Below are 23794 nucleotides of genomic sequence, written 5' to 3'. Positions count from 1 at the left end.
CAACTCCTTCCCATTCCAATCCAGAGACCCTTCCTATAGCATGAGGTGTGATATCTCAAGGCCTCTAATACCAAACCTGAGATCCTTCCTCTAACCTGAAATGTGATATCCAACTCCTTCCACTTCCAAACCTGAGAGCCTTCCTATAGCATGAGATATGATATCCAAGTCCTTCCCATTCCAATCCTGAGACCCTTTCTATAACATAAAATGTGATATCCAACTCCTTCCCATTCCAACCTGAGACCCTTCCTATAGCATGAGATGGGATATCCAACTCCTTCCAAATCCAATACTGATACCCTTCCGATAGCATGAGATGTGATATCCCAATGCTTCTACCAAACCTGAGACCCATACTATGGCATGAGATGTGATATCAAACTCCTTCCCATTCCAATTCTGAGACCCTTCTTATACCATGAGACTTGATATCTCAATGCTTCTAATACCAAACCTGAGACCCGTCCTATAACATGAGATGTGATATCCAAATCCTTCCCCTTCCAAACCTCAGACCCTTCCTTTATCATGAGATGTGATATCCAACTCCTTCCCATTCCAATCCTGAGACCCTTCCGATATCATGAGATTTGTTATCTCAATGCTTCTAATATCAAACTTGAGACCCTCCCTATAGCATGAGATGTGACATCCAAGTCCTTCCCATTCCAATCCTGAGACCCTTCCTATAGCATGAGATGTGATATCTCTATGCTTCTAATACCAAACCTGAGACCCTTCCTATAACATGAGATGGGATATCCAACTCCTTCCCATTCCAATCCTGAGACCCTTCCGATAGCAGAGATGTGATATCTCAATGCTTATACCAAACCTGAGACCCTTCCTATGGCCTGGGATGTCATTTACAACTCCTTCCCATTCCAATCCTGAGACCCTTCCTATAGCATGAGATGTGATATCTCAATGCTTATACCAAACCTGAGAGCCTACCTATAGCATGAGATGTGATATCCAAGTCCATCCCATTCCAATCCTTAGACCCTTCCTACAGCATGCGATGTGATATCTCAATGATTCTAATACCAAACCAGAGACTCGTCCTATAACATGAGATGGGATATCCAACTCCTTCCCATTCCAATCCTGAGCCACTTCCGATAGCAGAGATGTGATATCTCAATGCTTATACCAAACCTGAGACCCTTCCTATAACATGAGATGTGATATCCAACTCCTTCCCGTTCCAAACCTGAGACACTAACTATAGCATATGTGATATCCAACTCCTTCCCATTCCAAACATGAGACCCTTCCTATAGCAAGAAAGTAATATCCAACTCCTACCCATTCCAATCCTGAGACCCTTCCTATAGCAAGAGATGTGATATCCAAATCCTTCCCATTCCAATCCTGAGACCCTTCCTATAACATGAGATGTGATATCCAACTCCTTCCCATTCCAACCTGAGACACTTCCTATAGCATGAGAAGGGATATCCAACTCCTTCCCAATCCAATCCTGAGACCCTTCCGATAGCAGAGATGTGATATCTCAATGCTTATACCAAACCTGAGACCCTTCCTATAGCATGAGAAGGGATATCCAACTCCTTCCCAATCCAATCCTGAGACCCTTCCGATAGCAGAGACGTGATATCTCAATGCTTCTACCAAACCTGAGACCCTTCCTTTAGCATGAGATGTGATATCCAAATCCTTCACATTCCAATCCTGAGACCCTTCCTATAGCATGAGAAGGGATATCTCAATGCTTCTAATACCAAACCTGAGATCCTTCCTATAACATGAGATGTGATATCCAATTCCTTCCCATTCCAATCCTGAGACCCTTCCGATAGCAGAGATGTGATATCTCAATGCTTATACCAAACCTGAGACCCTTCCTATGGCCTGAGATGTCATATACAACTCCTTCTCATTCCAATCCTGAGACCCTTCTTATAGCATGAGATGTGATATCTCAATGCTTCTAATACCAAACCTGAGAACCTTCCTACAGCATGTGATGTGATATCTCAATGCTTCTAATACCAAACCTGAGACCAGTCCTATAACATGAGATTGGATATCCAACTCCTTCCCCTTCCAAACCTGAGACCCTTCCTATAGCATGAGATGTGATATCCAACTTCTTCCCATTCCAATCCTGAGACCCTTCCTATAACATGAGATGTGATGTCTCAATGCTTCTAATACCAAACCGGAGATCTTTCCTATAACATGAGATGTGATATCCAACTCCTTCCCATTCCAATCCTGAGACCCTTCCTATAGCATGAGATGTGCTATCTCAATGCTTATACCAAACCTGAGACCCTTCCTAAAGCTTGAGATGTGATATCCAACTCCTTCCCATTCCAATCCTGAGACCCTTCCTATAACATGAGATGTGATATCTCAAGTCCTCTAATACCAAACCTGAGATCCTTCCTCTAACATGAAATGTGATATCCAACTCCTTCCCCTTCCAAACCTGAGAGCCTTCCTATAGCATGAGATATGATATCCAAGTCCTTCCCATTCCAATCCTGAGACCCTTCCTATAACATGAAATGTGATATCCAACTCCTTCCCATTCCAACCTGAGACCCTTCCTATAGCATGAGATGGGATATCCAACTCCTTCCAAATCCAATACTATTACCCTTCCAATAGCATGAGATGTGATATCCCAATGCTTCTACCAAACCTGAGACCCATACTATGGCATGAGATGTGATATCAAACTCATTCCCATTCCAATCCTGAGACTCTTCCTATAGCTTGAGATGTGATATCCAACTCCTTCCCATTCCAATTCTGAGACCCTTCCTATGCCATGAGACTTGATATCTCAATGCTTCTAATACCAAACCTGAGACCCGTCCTATAACATGAGATGTGATATCCAAATCTTTCCCCTTCCAAACCTTAGACCCTTCCTTTATCATGAGATGTGATATCCAACTCCTTCCCATTCCATTCCTGAGACCCTTCCGATATCATGAGATTTGTTATCTCAATGCTTCTAATATCAAACTTGAGACCCTCCCTATAGCATGAGATGTGACATCCAAGTCCTCCCCATTCCAATCCTGAGACCCTTCCTATAGCATGAGATGTGATATCTCAATGCTTCTAATACCAAACCTGAGACCCTTCCTATAACATGAGATGGGATATCCAACTCCTTCCCATTCCAATCCTGAGACCCTTCCGATAGCAGAGATGTGATATCTCAATGCTTATACCAATCCTGAGACCCTTCCTATGGCCTGAGATGTCATATACAACTCCTTCCCAATCCAATCCTGAGACCCTTCCTATAGCATGAGATGTGATATCTCAATGCTTATACCAAATCTGAGACCCTTCCTATAGCATGAGATGGGATATCCAACTCCTTCCAAATCCAATACTGATACCCTTCCAATAGCATGAGATGTGATATCCCAATGCTTCTACCAAACCTGAGACCCATACTATAGCATGAGATGGGATATCCAACTCCTTCCAAATCCAATACTGATACCCTTCCAAAAGCATGTGATGTTATATCCCAATGCTTCTACCAAACCTGAGACCCATACTATGGCATGAGATGTGATATCAAACTTATTCCCATTCCAATCCTGAGACTCTTCCTATAGCTTGAGATGTGATATCCAACTCCTTCCCATTCCAATTCTGAGACCCTTCCTATGCCATGAGACTTGATATCTCAATGCTTCTAATACCAAACCTGAGACCCGTCCTATAACATGAGATGTGATATCCAAATCTTTCCCCTTCCAAACCTTAGACCCTTCCATTATCATGAGATGTGATATCCAACTCCTTCCCATTCCAATCCTGAGACCCTTCCGATATCATGGGATTCGTTACTCAATGCTTCTAATATCAAACTTGAGACCCTCGCTATAGCATGAGATGTGACATCCAAGTCCTCCCCATTCTAATCCTGAGACCCGTCATATAGCATGTCATGTGATATCTCAATGCTTCTAATACCACACCTGAGACCCTTCCTATAACATGAGATGTGATTTCCAAATCCTTCCCCTTCCAAACCTGAGACCCTCCCTTTAGCATGAGATGTGATATACAACTCCTTCCCATTCCAATCCTGAGACCCTTCTGATAGCATGAGATGTGATATCTCAATGCCTCTAATACCAAACCTGAGATCCTATCTCTAACATGAAATGTGATATCCATCTCCTTCCCTTTCCAAACCTGAGACCCTGCCTATAGCATGAGATGTGATATCCAAGTCCTTCCCATTCCAATCCTGAGACCCTTCCTATAGCATGTGATGTGATATCTCAATGCTTATACCAAACCTGAGACCCTTCCTATGGCATGAGATGTCATATACAACTCCTTCCCATTCCAATCCTGAGACCCTTCCTATAGCATGAGATGTGATATCTCAATGCATATACCAAACCTGAGACCCTTCCTATAGCATGAGATGTGATATCCAACTTCTTCCCATTCCAATCCTGAGACCCTTCCTATAACATGAGATGTGATGTCTCAATGCTTCTAATACCAAACCGGAGATCTTTCCTATAACATGAGATGTGATATCCAACTCCTTCCCAATCCAATCCTGAGACCCTTCCTATAGCATGAGATGTGCTATCTCAATGCTTATACCAAACCTGAGACCCTTCCTAAAGCTTGAGATGTGATATCCAACTCCTTCCCATTCCAATCCTGAGACCCTTCCTATAACATGAGATGTGATATCTCAAGTCCTCTAATACCAAACCTGAGATCCTTCCTCTAACATGAAATGTGATATCCAACTCCTTCCCCTTCCAAACCTGAGAGCCTTCCTATAGCATGAGATATGATATCCAAGTCCTTCCCATTCCAATCCTGAGACCCTTCCTATAACATGAAATGTGATATCCAACTCCTTCCCATTCCAACCTGAGACCCTTCCTATAGCATGAGATGGGATATCCAACTCCTTCCAAATCCAATACTATTACCCTTCCAATAGCATGAGATGTGATATCCCAATGCTTCTACCAAACCTGAGACCCATACTATGGCATGAGATGTGATATCAAACTCATTCCCATTCCAATCCTGAGACTCTTCCTATAGCTTGAGATGTGATATCCAACTCCTTCCCATTCCAATTCTGAGACCCTTCCTATGCCATGAGACTTGATATCTCAATGCTTCTAATACCAAACCTGAGACCTGTCCTATAACATGAGATGTGATATCCAAATCTTTCCCCTTCCAAACCTTAGACCCTTCCTTTATCATGAGATGTGATATCCAACTCCTTCCCATTCCATTCCTGAGACCCTTCCGATATCATGAGATTTGTTATCTCAATGCTTCTAATATCAAACTTGAGACCCTCCCTATAGCATGAGATGTGACATCCAAGTCCTCCCCATTCCAATCCTGAGACCCTTCCTATAGCATGAGATGTGATATCTCAATGCTTCTAATACCAAACCTGAGACCCTTCCTATAACATGAGATGGGATATCCAACTCCTTCCCATTCCAATCCTGAGACCCTTCCGATAGCAGAGATGTGATATCTCAATGCTTATACCAATCCTGAGACCCTTCCTATGGCCTGAGATGTCATATACAACTCCTTCCCAATCCAATCCTGAGACCCTTCCTATAGCATGAGATGTGATATCTCAATGCTTATACCAAATCTGAGACCCTTCCTATAGCATGAGATGGGATATCCAACTCCTTCCAAATCCAATACTGATACCCTTCCAATAGCATGAGATGTGATATCCCAATGCTTCTACCAAACCTGAGACCCATACTATAGCATGAGATGGGATATCCAACTCCTTCCAAATCCAATACTGATACCCTTCCAAATGCATGTGATGTTATATCCCAATGCTTCTACCAAACCTGAGACCCATACTATGGCATGAGATGTGATATCAAACTCATTCCCATTCCAATCCTGAGACTCTTCCTATAGCTTGAGATGTGATATCCAACTCCTTCCCATTCCAATTCTGAGACCCTTCCTATGCCATGAGACTTGATATCTCAATGCTTCTAATACCAAACCTGAGACCCGTCCTATAACATGAGATGTGATATCCAAATCTTTCCCCTTCCAAACCTTAGACCCTTCCATTATCATGAGATGTGATATCCAACTCCTTCCCATTCCAATCCTGAGACCCTTCCGATATCATGGGATTCGTTACTCAATGCTTCTAATATCAAACTTGAGACCCTCCCTATAGCATGAGATGTGACATCCAAGTCCTCCCCATTCCAATCCTGAGACCTGTCATATAGCATGAGATGTGATATCTCAATGCTTCTAATACCAAACCTGAGACCCTTCCTATAACATGAGATGTGATTTCCAAATCCTTCCCCTTCCAAACCTGAGACCCTCCCTTTAGCATGAGATGTGATATACAACTCCTTCCCATTCCAATCCTGAGACCCTTCTGATAGCATGAGATGTGATATCTCAATGCCTCTAATACCAAACCTGAGATCCTATCTCTAACATGAAATGTGATATCCATCTCCTTCCCTTTCCAAACCTGAGACCCTGCCTATAGCATGAGATGTGATATCCAAGTCCTTCCCATTCCAATCCTGAGACCCTTCCTATAGCATGTGATGTGATATCTCAATGCTTATACCAAACCTGAGACCCTTCCTATGGCATGAGATGTCATATACAACTCCTTCCCATTCCAATCCTGAGACCCTTCCTATAGCATGAGATGTGATATCTCAATGCATATACCAAACCTGAGACCCTTCCTATAGCATGAGATGTGATATCCAACTTCTTCCCATTCCAATCCTGAGACCCTTCCTATAACATGAGATGTGATGTCTCAATGCTTCTAATACCAAACCTGAGATATTTCCTATAATATGAGATGTGATATCCAACTCCTTCCCATTCCAATCCTGAGACCCTTCCTATAGCATGAGATGTGATATCTCAATGCTTATACCAAACCTGAGACCCTTCCTATAGCTTGAGATGTGATATCCAACTCCTTCCCATTCCAATCCAGAGACCCTTCCTATAGCATGAGGTGTGATATCTCAAGGCCTCTAATACCAAACCTGAGATCCTTCCTCTAACCTGAAATGTGATATCCAACTCCTTCCACTTCCAAACCTGAGAGCCTTCCTATAGCATGAGATATGATATCCAAGTCCTTCCCATTCCAATCCTGAGACCCTTTCTATAACATGAAATGTGATATCCAACTCCTTCCCATTCCAACCTGAGACCCTTCCTATAGCATGAGATGGGATATCCAACTCCTTCCAAATCCAATACTGATACCCTTCCAATAGCATGAGATGTGATATCCCAATGCTTCTACCAAACCTGAGACCCATACTATGGCATGAGATGTGATATCAAACTCCTTCCCATTCCAATTCTGAGACCCTTCTTATACCATGAGACTTGATATCTCAATGCTTCTAATACCAAACCTGAGACCCGTCCTATAACATGAGATGTGATATCCAAATAATTCCCCTTCCAAACCTCAGACCCTTCCTTTATCATGAGATGTGATATCCAACTCCTTCCCATTCCAATCCTGAGACCCTTCCGATATCATGAGATTTGTTATCTCAATGCTTCTAATATCAAACTTGAGACCCTCCCTATAGCATGAGATGTGACATCCAAGTCCTTCCCATTCCAATCCTGAGACCCTTCCTATAGCATGAGATGTGATATCTCTATGCTTCTAATACCAAACCTGAGACCCTTCCTATAACATGAGATGGGATATCCAACTCCTTCCCATTCCAATCCTGAGACCCTACCGATAGCAGAGATGTGATATCTCAATGCTTATACCAAACCTGAGACCCTTCCTATGGCCTGGGATGTCATTTACAACTCCTTCCCATTCCAATCCTGAGACCCTTCCTATAGCATGAGATGTGATATCTCAATGCTTATACCAAAGCTGAGAGCCTACCTATAGCATGAGATGTGATATCCAAGTCCATCGCATTCCAATCCTTAGACCCTTCCTACAGCATGCGATGTGATATCTCAATGATTCTAATACCAAACCAGAGACTCGTCCTATAACATGAGATGGGATATCCAACTCCTTCCCATTCCAATCCTGAGCCACTTCCGATAGCAGAGATGTGATATCTCAATGCTTATACCAAACCTGAGACCCTTCCTATAACATGAGATGTGATATCCAACTCCTTCCCGTTCCAAACCTGAGACACTAACTATAGCATATGTGATATCCAACTCCTTCCCATTCCAAACATGAGACCCTTCCTATAGCAAGAAAGTAATATCCAACTCCTACCCATTCCAATCCTGAGACCCTTCCTATAGCAAGAGATGTGATATCCAAATCCTTCCCATTCCAATCCTGAGACCCTTCCTATAACATGAGATGTGATATCCAACTCCTTCCCATTCCAACCTGAGACACTTCCTATAGCATGAGAAGGGATATCCAACTCCTTCCCAATCCAATCCTGAGACCCTTCCGATAGCAGAGATGTGATATCGCAATGCTTATACCAAACCTGAGACCCTTCCTATAGCATGAGATGTGATATCCAAATCCTTCACATTCCAATCCTGAGACCCTTCCTATAGCATGAGAAGGGATATCTCAATGCTTCTAATACCAAACCTGAGATCCTTCCTATAACATGAGATGTGATATCCAATTCCTTCCCATTCCAATCCTGAGACCCTTCCGATAGCAGAGATGTGATATCTCAATGCTTATACCAAACCTGAGACCCTTCCTATGGCCTGAGATGTCATATACAACTCCTTCTCATTCCAATCCTGAGACCCTTCCTATAGCATGAGATGTGATATCTCAATGCTTATACCAAATCTGAGACCCTTCCTATAGCATGAGATGTGATATCCAACTCCTTCCCATTCCAATCCTGAGACCCTTCCTATAGCATGAGATGTGATGTCTCAATGCTTCTAATACCAAACCTGAGATCCTTCCTATAACATGAGATGTGATATCCAACTCCTTCCCATTCCAATCCTGAGACCCTTATGAAAGCATGAGATGTGACATCGCAATGCTTCTAATACCAAACCTGAGATCCTTCCTATAACATGAGATGTGATTTCCAAATCCTTCCCCTTCCAAACCTGGGACCCTCCCTTTAGCATGAGATGTGATATTCAACTTCTTCCAATTCCAATCCTGAGACCCTTCTGATAGCATGAGATGTGATATCTCAATGCCTCTAATACCAAACCCGAGATCCTACCTCTAACATGAAATATGATATCCATCTCATTCCCTTTCCAAACCTGAGACCCTGCCTATAGCATGAGATGTGATATCCAAGTCCTTCCCATTCCAATCCTGAGACCCTTCCTATAGCATGTGATGTGATATCTCAATGCTTATACCAAACCTGAGACCCTTCCTATGGCATGAGATGTCATATACAACTCCTTCCCATTCCAATCCTGAGACCCTTCCTATAGCATGAGATGTGATATCTCAATGCTTATACCAAATCTGAGACCCTTCCTATAGCAAGAGATGTGATATCCAACTTCTTCCCATTCCAATCCTGAGACCCTTCCTATAACATGAGATGTGATGTCTCAATGCTTCTAATACCAAACCTGAGATCTTTCCTATAACATGAGATGTGATATCCAACTCCTTCCCATTCCAATCCTGAGACCCTTCCTATAGCATGAGATGTGATATCACAATGCTTATACCAAACCTGAGACCGTTCCTATAGCTTGAGATGTGATATCCAACTCCTTCCCATTCCAATCCTGAGACCCTTCCTATAGCATGAGATATGATATCCAAGTCCTTCCCATTCCAATCCTGAGACCCTTTCTATAACATGAAATGTGATATCCAACTCCTTCCCATTCCAACCTGAGACCCTTCCTATAGCATGAGATGGGATATCCAACTCCTTCCAAATCCAATACTGATACCCTTCCAATAGCATGAGATGTGATATCCCAATGCTTCTACCAAACCTGAGACCCATACTATGGCATGAGATGTGATATCAAACTCCTTCCCATTCCAATTCTGAGACCCTTCTTATACCATGAGACTTGATATCTCAATGCTTCTAATACCAAACCTGAGACCCGTCCTATAACATGAGATGTGATATCCAAATCCTTCCCCTTCCAAACCTCAGACCCTTCCTTTATCATGAGATGTGATATCCAACTCCTTCCCATTCCAATCCTGAGACCCTTCCGATATCATGAGATTTGTTATCTCAATGCTTCTAATATCAAACTTGAGACCCTCCCTATAGCATGAGATGTGACATCCAAGTCCTTCCCATTCCAATCCTGAGACCCTTCCTATAGCATGAGATGTGATATCTCTATGCTTCTAATACCAAACCTGAGACCCTTCCTATAACATGAGATGGGATATCCAACTCCTTCCCATTCCAATCCTGAGACCCTACCGATAGCAGAGATGTGATATCTCAATGCTTATACCAAACCTGAGACCCTTCCTATGGCCTGGGATGTCATTTACAACTCCTTCCCATTCCAATCCTGAGACCCTTCCTATAGCATGAGATGTGATATCTCAATGCTTATACCAAACCTGAGAGCCTACCTATAGCATGAGATGTGATATCCAAGTCCATCGCATTCCAATCCTTAGACCCTTCCTACAGCATGCGATGTGATATCTCAATGATTCTAATACCAAACCAGAGACTCGTCCTATAACATGAGATGGGATATCCAACTCCTTCCCATTCCAATCCTGAGCCACTTCCGATAGCAGAGATGTGATATCTCAATGCTTATACCAAACCTGAGACCCTTCCTATAACATGAGATGTGATATCCAACTCCTTCCCGTTCCAAACCTGAGACACTAACTATAGCATATGTGATATCCAACTCCTTCCCATTCCAAACATGAGACCCTTCCTATAGCAAGAAAGTAATATCCAACTCCTACCCATTCCAATCCTGAGACCCTTCCTATAGCAAGAGATGTGATATCCAAATCCTTCCCATTCCAATCCTGAGACTCTTCCTATAACATGAGATGTGATATCCAACTCCTTCCCATTCCAACCTGAGACACTTCCTATAGCATGAGAAGGGATATCCAACTCCTTCCCAATCCAATCCTGAGACCCTTCCGATAGCAGAGATGTGATATCGCAATGCTTATACCAAACCTGAGACCCTTCCTATAGCATGAGATGTGATATCCAAATCCTTCACATTCCAATCCTGAGACCCTTCCTATAGCATGAGAAGGGATATCTCAATGCTTCTAATACCAAACCCGAGATCTTTCCTATAACATGAGATGTGATATCCAATTCCTTCCCATTCCAATCCTGAGACCCTTCCGATAGCAGAGATGTGATATCTCAATGCTTATACCAAACCTGAGACCCTTCCTATGGCCTGAGATGTCATATACAACTCCTTCTCATTCCAATCCTGAGACCCTTCCTATAGCATGAGATGTGATATCTCAATGCTTATACCAAATCTGAGACCCTTCCTATAGCATGAGATGTGATATCCAACTCCTTCCCATTCCAATCCTGAGACCCTTCCTATAGCATGAGATGTGATGTCTCAATGCTTCTAATACCAAACCTGAGATCCTTCCTATAACATGAGATGTGATATCCAACTCCTTCCCATTCCAATCCTGAGACCCTTATGAAAGCATGAGATGTGACATCGCAATGCTTCTAATACCAAACCTGAGATCCTTCCTATAACATGAGATGTGATTTCCAAATCCTTCCCCTTCCAAACCTGGGACCCTCCCTTTAGCATGAGATGTGATATTCAACTTCTTCCAATTCCAATCCTGAGACCCTTCTGATAGCATGAGATGTGATATCTCAATGCCTCTAATACCAAACCCGAGATCCTACCTCTAACATGAAATATGATATCCATCTCATTCCCTTTCCAAACCTGAGACCCTGCCTATAGCATGAGATGTGATATCCAAGTCCTTCCCATTCCAATCCTGAGACCCTTCCTATAGCATGTGATGTGATATCTCAATGCTTATACCAAACCTGAGACCCTTCCTATGGCATGAGATGTCATATACAACTCCTTCCCATTCCAATCCTGAGACCCTTCCTATAGCATGAGATGTGATATCTCAATGCATATACCAAACCTGAGACCCTTCCTATAGCATGAGATGTGATATCCAACTTCTTCCCATTCCAATCCTGAGACCCTTCCTATAACATGAGATGTGATGTCTCAATGCTTCTAATACCAAACCTGAGATATTTCCTATAATATGAGATGTGATATCCAACTCCTTCCCATTCCAATCCTGAGACCCTTCCTATAGCATGAGATGTGATATCTCAATGCTTATACCAAACCTGAGACCCTTCCTATAGCTTGAGATGTGATATCCAACTCCTTCCCATTCCAATCCAGAGACCCTTCCTATAGCATGAGGTGTGATATCTCAAGGCCTCTAATACCAAACCTGAGATCCTTCCTCTAACCTGAAATGTGATATCCAACTCCTTCCACTTCCAAACCTGAGAGCCTTCCTATAGCATGAGATATGATATCCAAGTCCTTCCCATTCCAATCCTGAGACCCTTTCTATAACATGAAATGTGATATCCAACTCCTTCCCATTCCAACCTGAGACCCTTCCTATAGCATGAGATGGGATATCCAACTCCTTCCAAATCCAATACTGATACCCTTCCAATAGCATGAGATGTGATATCCCAATGCTTCTACCAAACCTGAGACCCATACTATGGCATGAGATGTGATATCAAACTCCTTCCCATTCCAATTCTGAGACCCTTCTTATACCATGAGACTTGATATCTCAATGCTTCTAATACCAAACCTGAGACCCGTCCTATAACATGAGATGTGATATCCAAATAATTCCCCTTCCAAACCTCAGACCCTTCCTTTATCATGAGATGTGATATCCAACTCCTTCCCATTCCAATCCTGAGACCCTTCCGATATCATGAGATTTGTTATCTCAATGCTTCTAATATCAAACTTGAGACCCTCCCTATAGCATGAGATGTGACATCCAAGTCCTTCCCATTCCAATCCTGAGACCCTTCCTATAGCATGAGATGTGATATCTCTATGCTTCTAATACCAAACCTGAGACCCTTCCTATAACATGAGATGGGATATCCAACTCCTTCCCATTCCAATCCTGAGACCCTACCGATAGCAGAGATGTGATATCTCAATGCTTATACCAAACCTGAGACCCTTCCTATGGCCTGGGATGTCATTTACAACTCCTTCCCATTCCAATCCTGAGACCCTTCCTATAGCATGAGATGTGATATCTCAATGCTTATACCAAAGCTGAGAGCCTACCTATAGCATGAGATGTGATATCCAAGTCCATCGCATTCCAATCCTTAGACCCTTCCTACAGCATGCGATGTGATATCTCAATGATTCTAATACCAAACCAGAGACTCGTCCTATAACATGAGATGGGATATCCAACTCCTTCCCATTCCAATCCTGAGCCACTTCCGATAGCAGAGATGTGATATCTCAATGCTTATACCAAACCTGAGACCCTTCCTATAACATGAGATGTGATATCCAACTCCTTCCCGTTCCAAACCTGAGACACTAACTATAGCATATGTGATATCCAACTCCTTCCCATTCCAAACATGAGACCCTTCCTATAGCAAGAAAGTAATATCCAACTCCTACCCATTCCAATCCTGAGACCCTTCCTATAGCAAGAGATGTGATATCCAAATCCTTCCCATTCCAATCCTGAGACCCTTCCTATAACATGAGATGTGATATCCAACTCCTTCCCATTCCAACCTGAGACACTTCCTATAGCATGAGAAGGGATATCCAACTCCTTCCCAATCCAATCCTGAGACCCTTCCGATAGCAGAGATGTGATATCGCAATGCTTATACCAAACCTGAGACCCTTCCTATAGCATGAGATGTGATATCCAAATCCTTCACATTCCAATCCTGAGACCCTTCCTATAGCATGAGAAGGGATATCTCAATGCTTCTAATACCAAACCTGAGATCCTTCCTATAACATGAGATGTGATATCCAATTCCTTCCCATTCCAATCCTGAGACCCTTCCGATAGCAGAGATGTGATATCTCAATGCTTATACCAAACCTGAGACCCTTCCTATGGCCTGAGATGTCATATACAACTCCTTCTCATTCCAATCCTGAGACCCTTCCTATAGCATGAGATGTGATATCTCAATGCTTATACCAAATCTGAGACCCTTCCCATAGCATGAGATGTGATATCCAACTCCTTCCCATTCCAATCCTGAGACCCTTCCTATAGCATGAGATGTGATGTCTCAATGCTTCTAATACCAAACCTGAGATCCTTCCTATAACATGAGATGTGATATCCAACTCCTTCCCATTCCAATCCTGAGACCCTTATGAAAGCATGAGATGTGACATCGCAATGCTTCTAATACCAAACCTGAGATCCTTCCTATAACATGAGATGTGATTTCCAAATCCTTCCCCTTCCAAACCTGGGACCCTCCCTTTAGCATGAGATGTGATATTCAACTTCTTCCAATTCCAATCCTGAGACCCTTCTGATAGCATGAGATGTGATATCTCAATGCCTCTAATACCAAACCCGAGATCCTACCTCTAACATGAAATATGATATCCATCTCATTCCCTTTCCAAACCTGAGACCCTGCCTATAGCATGAGATGTGATATCCAAGTCCTTCCCATTCCAATCCTGAGACCCTTCCTATAGCATGTGATGTGATATCTCAATGCTTATACCAAACCTGAGACCCTTCCTATGGCATGAGATGTCATATACAACTCCTTCCCATTCCAATCCTGAGACCCTTCCTATAGCATGAGATGTGATATCTCAATGCTTATACCAAATCTGAGACCCTTCCTATAGCAAGAGATGTGATATCCAACTTCTTCCCATTCCAATCCTGAGACCCTTCCTATAACATGAGATGTGATGTCTCAATGCTTCTAATACCAAACCTGAGATCTTTCCTATAACATGAGATGTGATATCCAACTCCTTCCCATTCCAATCCTGAGACCCTTCCTATAGCATGAGATGTGATATCACAATGCTTATACCAAACCTGAGACCGTTCCTATAGCTTGAGATGTGATATCCAACTCCTTCCCATTCCAATCCTGAGACCCTTCCTATAGCATGAGATATGATATCCAAGTCCTTCCCATTCCAATCCTGAGACCCTTTCTATAACATGAAATGTGATATCCAACTCCTTCCCATTCCAACCTGAGACCCTTCCTATAGCATGAGATGGGATATCCAACTCCTTCCAAATCCAATACTGATACCCTTCCAATAGCATGAGATGTGATATCCCAATGCTTCTACCAAACCTGAGACCCATACTATGGCATGAGATGTGATATCAAACTCCTTCCCATTCCAATTCTGAGACCCTTCTTATACCATGAGACTTGATATCTCAATGCTTCTAATACCAAACCTGAGACCCGTCCTATAACATGAGATGTGATATCCAAATCCTTCCCCTTCCAAACCTCAGACCCTTCCTTTATCATGAGATGTGATATCCAACTCCTTCCCATTCCAATCCTGAGACCCTTCCGATATCATGAGATTTGTTATCTCAATGCTTCTAATATCAAACTTGAGACCCTCCCTATAGCATGAGATGTGACATCCAAGTCCTTCCCATTCCAATCCTGAGACCCTTCCTATAGCATGAGATGTGATATCTCTATGCTTCTAATACCAAACCTGAGACCCTTCCTATAACATGAGATGGGATATCCAACTCCTTCCCATTCCAATCCTGAGACCCTACCGATAGCAGAGATGTGATATCTCAATGCTTATACCAAACCTGAGACCCTTCCTATGGCCTGGGATGTCATTTACAACTCCTTCCCATTCCAATCCTGAGACCCTTCCTATAGCATGAGATGTGATATCTCAATGCTTATACCAAACCTGAGAGCCTACCTATAGCATGAGATGTGATATCCAAGTCCATCGCATTCCAATCCTTAGACCCTTCCTACAGCATGCGATGTGATATCTCAATGATTCTAATACCAAACCAGAGACTCGTCCTATAACATGAGATGGGATATCCAACTCCTTCCCATTCCAATCCTGAGCCACTTCCGATAGCAGAGATGTGATATCTCAATGCTTATACCAAACCTGAGACCCTTCCTATAACATGAGATGTGATATCCAACTCCTTCCCGTTCCAAACCTGAGACACTAACTATAGCATATGTGATATCCAACTCCTTCCCATTCCAAACATGAGACCCTTCCTATAGCAAGAAAGTAATATCCAACTCCTACCCATTCCAATCCTGAGACCCTTCCTATAGCAAGAGATGTGATATCCAAATCCTTCCCATTCCAATCCTGAGACTCTTCCTATAACATGAGATGTGATATCCAACTCCTTCCCATTCCAACCTGAGACACTTCCTATAGCATGAGAAGGGATATCCAACTCCTTCCCAATCCAATCCTGAGACCCTTCCGATAGCAGAGATGTGATATCGCAATGCTTATACCAAACCTGAGACCCTTCCTATAGCATGAGATGTGATATCCAAATCCTTCACATTCCAATCCTGAGACCCTTCCTATAGCATGAGAAGGGATATCTCAATGCTTCTAATACCAAACCCGAGATCTTTCCTATAACATGAGATGTGATATCCAATTCCTTCCCATTCCAATCCTGAGACCCTTCCGATAGCAGAGATGTGATATCTCAATGCTTATACCAAACCTGAGACCCTTCCTATGGCCTGAGATGTCATATACAACTCCTTCTCATTCCAATCCTGAGACCCTTCCTATAGCATGAGATGTGATATCTCAATGCTTATACCAAATCTGAGACCCTTCCTATAGCATGAGATGTGATATCCAACTCCTTCCCATTCCAATCCTGAGACCCTTCCTATAGCATGAGATGTGATGTCTCAATGCTTCTAATACCAAACCTGAGATCCTTCCTATAACATGAGATGTGATATCCAACTCCTTCCCATTCCAATCCTGAGACCCTTATGAAAGCATGAGATGTGACATCGCAATGCTTCTAATACCAAACCTGAGATCCTTCCTATAACATGAGATGTGATTTCCAAATCCTTCCCCTTCCAAACCTGGGACCCTCCCTTTAGCATGAGATGTGATATTCAACTTCTTCCAATTCCAATCCTGAGACCCTTCTGATAGCATGAGATGTGATATCTCAATGCCTCTAATACCAAACCCGAGATCCTACCTCTAACATGAAATATGATATCCATCTCATTCCCTTTCCAAACCTGAGACCCTGCCTATAGCATGAGATGTGATATCCAAGTCCTTCCCATTCCAATCCTGAGACCCTTCCTATAGCATGTGATGTGATATCTCAATGCTTATACCAAACCTGAGACCCTTCCTATGGCATGAGATGTCATATACAACTCCTTCCCATTCCAATCCTGAGACCCTTCCTATAGCATGAGATGTGATATCTCAATGCTTATACCAAATCTGAGACCCTTCCTATAGCAAGAGATGTGATATCCAACTTCTTCCCATTCCAATCCCGAGACCCTTCCTATAACATGAGATGTGATGTCTCAATGCTTCTAATACCAAACCTGAGATCTTTCCTATAACATGAGATGTGATATCCAACTCCTTCCCATTCCAATCCTGAGACCCTTCCTATAGCATGAGATGTGATATCACAATGCTTATACCAAACCTGAGACCGTTCCTATAGCGTGAGATGTGATATCCAACTCCTTCCCATTCCAATCCTGAGACCCTTCCTATAGCATGAGATGTGATATCTCAAGGCCTCTAATACCAAACCTGAGATCCTTCCTCTAACATGAAATGTGATATCCAACTCCTTCCCCTTCCAAACCTGAGAGCCTTCCTATAGCATGGGATATGATATGCAAGTCCTTCCCATTCCAATCCTGAGACCCTTCCTATAACATGAAATGTGATATCCAACTCCTTCCCATTCCAACCTGAGACCCTTCCTATATCATGAGATGGGATATCTCAATGCTTCTAATACCAAACCTGAGACTCTTCCTATAACATGAGATGGGATATCCAACTCCTTCCCATTCCAATCCTAAGACCCTTTCGATAGCAGAGATGTGATATATCAATGCTTATACCAAACCTGAGACCCTTCCTACGGCATGAGATGTCATATACAACTCCTTCCCATTCCAATCCTGAGACCCTTCCTATAGCACGAGATGTGATATCTCAATGCTTATACCAAACCTGAGACCCTTCCTCTAGCATGAGATGTGATATCCAACTCCTTCCCATTCCAATCCTGAGACCCTTCCTATAGCATGAGATGTGATATCCAACTCCTTCCCATTCCAATCCTGAGACCCTTCCTATAGCATGAGATGTGATATCTCAATGCTTCTAATACCAAACCTGAGATCCTTCCTATAACATGAGATGTGATATCCAATTCCTTCCCATTCCAAACCTGAGACCCTTCCTATTGGATGAGATGTGATATCCAACTCCTTCCCATTCCAACCCTGAGACCCTTCCTATAGCATGAGATGTGATGTCTCAATGCTTCTAATACCAAACCTGAGATCCTTCCGATAACATGAGATGTGATATCCAACTCCTTCCATTCCAATCCTGAGACCCGTCCTATAGCATGAGATGTGATATCTCAATGCTTATACCAAACCTGAGACCCTTCCTATAGCATGAGATGTGATATCCAACTACTTCCCATTCCAATCCTGAGACCCTTCCTATAGCATGAGATGTGATATCTCAATGCTTCTAATACCAAACCTGAGATCCTTCCTCTAACATGAAATGTGATATCCAACTCCTTCCCTTTCCAAACCTAAGAGCCTATCTATAGCATGAGATGTGATATCCAAGTCCTTCCCATTCCAACCCTTAGACCCTTCCTACAGCATGCAATATGATATCTCAATGATTCTAATAACAAACCTGAGACCCGTCCTATAACATGAGATGGGATATCCAACTCCTTCCCATTCCAATCCTGAGACACTTCCGATAGCAGAGATGTGATATCTCAATGCTTATACCAAACCTGATACCCTTCCTATAACATGAGATGTGATATCCAAATCCTTACCGTTCCAAACCTGAGACCCTTCCTTTAGCATGAGATGTGATATCCAGCTCCTTCCCATTCCAATCCTGAGACCCTTCCTATAGCATGAGATGTGATATCCAAGTCCTTCCCATTCCAACCCTTAGACCCTTCCTACAGCATGCAATATGATATCTCAATGATTCTAATAACAAACCTGAGACCCGTCCTATAACATGAGATGGGATATCCAACTCCTTCCCATTCCAATCCTGAGACACTTCCGATAGCAGAGATGTGATATCTCAATGCTTATACCAAACCTGAGACCCTTCCTATAACATGAGATGTGATATCCAAATCCTTACCGTTCCAAACCTGAGACCCTTCCTATAGCATGAGATGTGATATCTCAATGCTTCTAATACCAAACCTGAGATCCTTCCTCTAACATGAAATGTGATATCCAACTCCTTCCCTTTCCAAACCTAAGAGCCTATCTATAGCATGAGATGTGATATCCAAGTCCATCCCATTCCAATCCTTAGACCCTTCCTACAGCATGCGATGTGATATCTCAATGATTCTAATACCAAACCAGAGACTCGTCCTATAACATGAGATGGGATATCCAACTCCTTCCCATTCCAATCCTGAGCCACTTCCGATAGCAGAGATGTGATATCTCAATGCTTATACCAAACCTGAGACCCTTCCTATAACATGAGATGTGATATCCAACTCCTTCCCGTTCCAAACCTGAGACACTAACTATAGCATATGTGATATCCAACTCCTTCCCATTCCAAACATGAGACCCTTCCTATAGCAAGAAAGTAATATCCAACTCCTACCCATTCCAATCCTGAGACCCTTCCTATAGCAAGAGATGTGATATCCAAATCCTTCCCATTCCAATCCTGAGACCCTTCCTATAACATGAGATGTGATATCCAACTCCTTCCCATTCCAACCTGAGACACTTCCTATAGCATGAGAAGGGATATTCAACTCCTTCAGAATCCAATCCTGAGAACCTTCCGATAGCAGAGATGTGATATCTCAATGCTTATACCAAACCTGAGACCCTTCCTATAGCATGAGAAGGGATATCCAACTCCTTCCCAATCCAATCCTGAGACCCTTCCGATAGCAGAGACGTGATATCTCAATGCTTCTACAAAACCTGAGACCCTTCCTTTAGCATGAGATGTGATATCCAAATCCTTCACATTCCAATCCTGAGACCCTTCCTATAGCATGAGAAGGGATATCTCAATGCTTCTAATACCAAACCTGAGATCCTTCCTATAACATGAGATGTGATATCCAATTCCTTCCCATTCCAATCCTGAGACCCTTCCGATAGCAGAGATGTGATATCTCAATGCTTATACCAAACCTGAGACCCTTCCTATGGCCTGAGATGTCATATACAACTCCTTCCCATTCCAATCCTGAGACCCTTCCTATAGCATGAGATGTGATATCTCAATGCTTATACCAAATCTGAGACCCTTCCTATAGCATGAGATGTGATATCCAACTCCTTCCCATTCCAATCCTGAGACCCTTCCTATAGCATGAGATGTGATGTCTCAATGCTTCTAATACCAAACCTGAGATCCTTCCTATAACATGAGATGTGATATCCAACTCCTTCCCATTCCAATCCTGAGACCCTTATGAAAGCATGAGATGTGATATCTCAATGCTTCTAATACCAAACCTGAGATCCTTCCTATAACATGAGATGTGATATCCAACTCCTTCCCATTCCAATCCTGAGACCCTTATGAAAGCATGAGATGTGATATCTCAATGCTTCTAATACCAAACCTGAGACCCTTCCTATAGCATGAGATGTGATATCCAACTTCTTCCCATTCCAATCCTGAGACCCTTCCTATAACATGAGATGTGATGTCTCAATGCTTCTAATACCAAACCTGAGATCTTTCCTATAACATGAGATGTGATATCCAACTCCTTCCCATTCCAATCCTGAGACCCTTCCTATAGCATGAGATGTGATATCACAATGCTTATACCAAACCTGAGACCGTTCCTATAGCTTGAGATGTGATATCCAACTCCTTCCCATTCCAATCCTGAGACCCTTCCTATAGCATGAGATGTGATATCTCAAGGCCTCTAATACCAAACCTGAGATCCTTCCTCTAACATGAAATGTGATATCCAACTCCTTCCCCTTCCAAACCTGAGAGCCTTCCTATAGCATGGGATATGATATCCAAGTCCTTCCCATTCCAATCCTTAGACCCTTCCTATAACATGAAATGTGATATCCAACTCCTTCCCATTCCAACCTGAGACCCTTCCTATATCATGACATGGGATATCTCAATGCTTCTAATACCAAACCTGAGACTCTTCCTATAACATGAGATGGGATATCCAACTCCTTCCCATTCCAATCCTAAGACCCTTTCGATAGCAGAGATGTGATATCTCAATGCTTATACCAAATCTGAGACCCTTCCTACGGCATGAGATGTCTTATACAACTCCTTCCCATTCCAATCCTGAGACCCTTCCTATAGCACGAGATGTGATATCTCACTGCTTCTAATATCAAACTTGAGACCCTCCTTATAGCATGAGATGTGATATCCAAGTCCTTCCCATTCCAATCCTGAGACCCTTCCGATAGCATGAGATGTGATGTCTCAATGCTTCTAATACCAAACCTGAGATCCTTCCTATAACATGAGATGTGATATCCAACTCCTTCCCATTCCAATCCTGAGACCCTTCCTATAGCATGAGATGTGATATCTCAATGCTTATACCAAACCTGAGACCCTTCCTATAGCATGAGATGCGATATCCAACTCCTTCCCATTCCAATCCTGAGACCCTTCCTATAGCATGAGATGTGATATCTCAATGCCTCTAATACCAAACCTGAGATCCTTCCTCTAACATGAAATGTGATATCCAACTCCTTCCCATTCCAATCCTGTGACACTTCCTATAGCATGAGATGTGATATCTAAATGCTTCTAATACCAAACTTGAGACTCTTCCTATAACATGAGATGGGATATCCAACTCCTTCCCATTCCAATCCTTAGACCCTTCCTACAGCATGCAATATGATATCTCAATGATTCTAATAACAAACCTGAGACCCGTCCTATAACATGAGATGGGATATCCAACACCTTCCCATTCCAATCCTGAGACACTTCCGATAGCAGAGATGTGATATCTCCATGCTTATACCAAACCTGAGACCCTTCCTATAACATGAGATGTAATATCCAACTCCTTCCCGTTCCAAACCTGAGACCCTTCCTATAGCATATGTGATATCCAACACATTCCCATTCCAAACATGAGACCCTTCCTATAGCAGGAATGTAATATCCAACTCCTTCCCATTCCAATCCTGAGACCATTCCTATAGCATGAGATGTGATATCTCAATGCTTCTAATACCAAACCTGAGATCCTTCCTATGACATGAGATGTGATATCCAATTCCTCCCCATTCCAAACCTGAGAACCTTCCTACAGCATGAGATGTGATATCTCAATGCTTCTAATACCAAACCTGAGACCAGTCCTATAACATGAGATTGGATATCCAACTCCTTCCCCTTCCAAACCTGAGACCCTTCCTATAGCATGAGATGTGATATCCAACTTCTTCCCATTCCAATCCTGAGACCCTTCCTATAACATGAGATGTGATGTCTCAATGCTTCTAATACCAAACCTGAGATATTTCCTATAACATGAGATGTGATATCCAACTCCTTCTCATTCCAATCCTGAGACCCTTCCTATAGCATGAGATGTGCTATCTCAATGCTTATACCAAACCTGAGACCCTTCCTAAAGCTTGAGATGTGATATCCAACTCCTTCCCATTCCAATCCTGAGACCCTTCCTATAACATGAAATGTGATATCCAACTCCTTCCCATTCCAACCTGAGACCCTTCCTATAGCATGAGATGTGATATCTCAAGGCCTCTAATACCAAACCTGAGATCCTTCCTCTAACATGAAATGTGATATCCTACTCCTTCTCCTTCCAAACCTGAGAGCCTTCCTATAGCATGAGATATGATATCCAAGTCCTTCCCATTCCAATCCTGAGACCCTTCCTATAACATGAAATGTGATATCCAACTCCTTCCCATTCCAACCTGAGACCCTTCCTATAGCATGAGATGGGATATCCAACTCCTTCCAAATCCAATACTGATACCCTTCCAATAGCATGAGATGTGATATCCCAATGCTTCTATCAAACCTGAGAACCATACTATGGCATGAGATGTGATATCAAACTCCTTCCCATTCCAATCCTGAGACTCTTCCTATAGCTTGAGATGTGATATCCAACTCCTTCCCATTCCAATTCTGAGACCCTTCCTATACCATGAGACTTGATATCTCAATGCTTCTAATACCAAACCTGAGACCCGTCCTATAACATGAGATGTGATATCCAAATCTTTCCCCCTCCAAACCTTAGACCCTTCCTTTATCATGAGATGTGATATCCAACTCCTTCCCATTCCAATCCTGAGACCCTTCCGATATCATGAGATTTGTTATCTCAATGCTTCTAATATCAAAATTG

Source organism: Ambystoma mexicanum, chromosome 12, assembly GCF_040938575.1.
Source record: "Ambystoma mexicanum isolate Mex_15411 chromosome 12, UKY_AmexF1_1, whole genome shotgun sequence".
NCBI lineage: Eukaryota > Metazoa > Chordata > Amphibia > Caudata > Ambystomatidae > Ambystoma > Ambystoma mexicanum.
The sequence above is the reverse complement of the archived record's forward strand: the minus strand, read 5'-3'. Positions refer to the sequence as shown.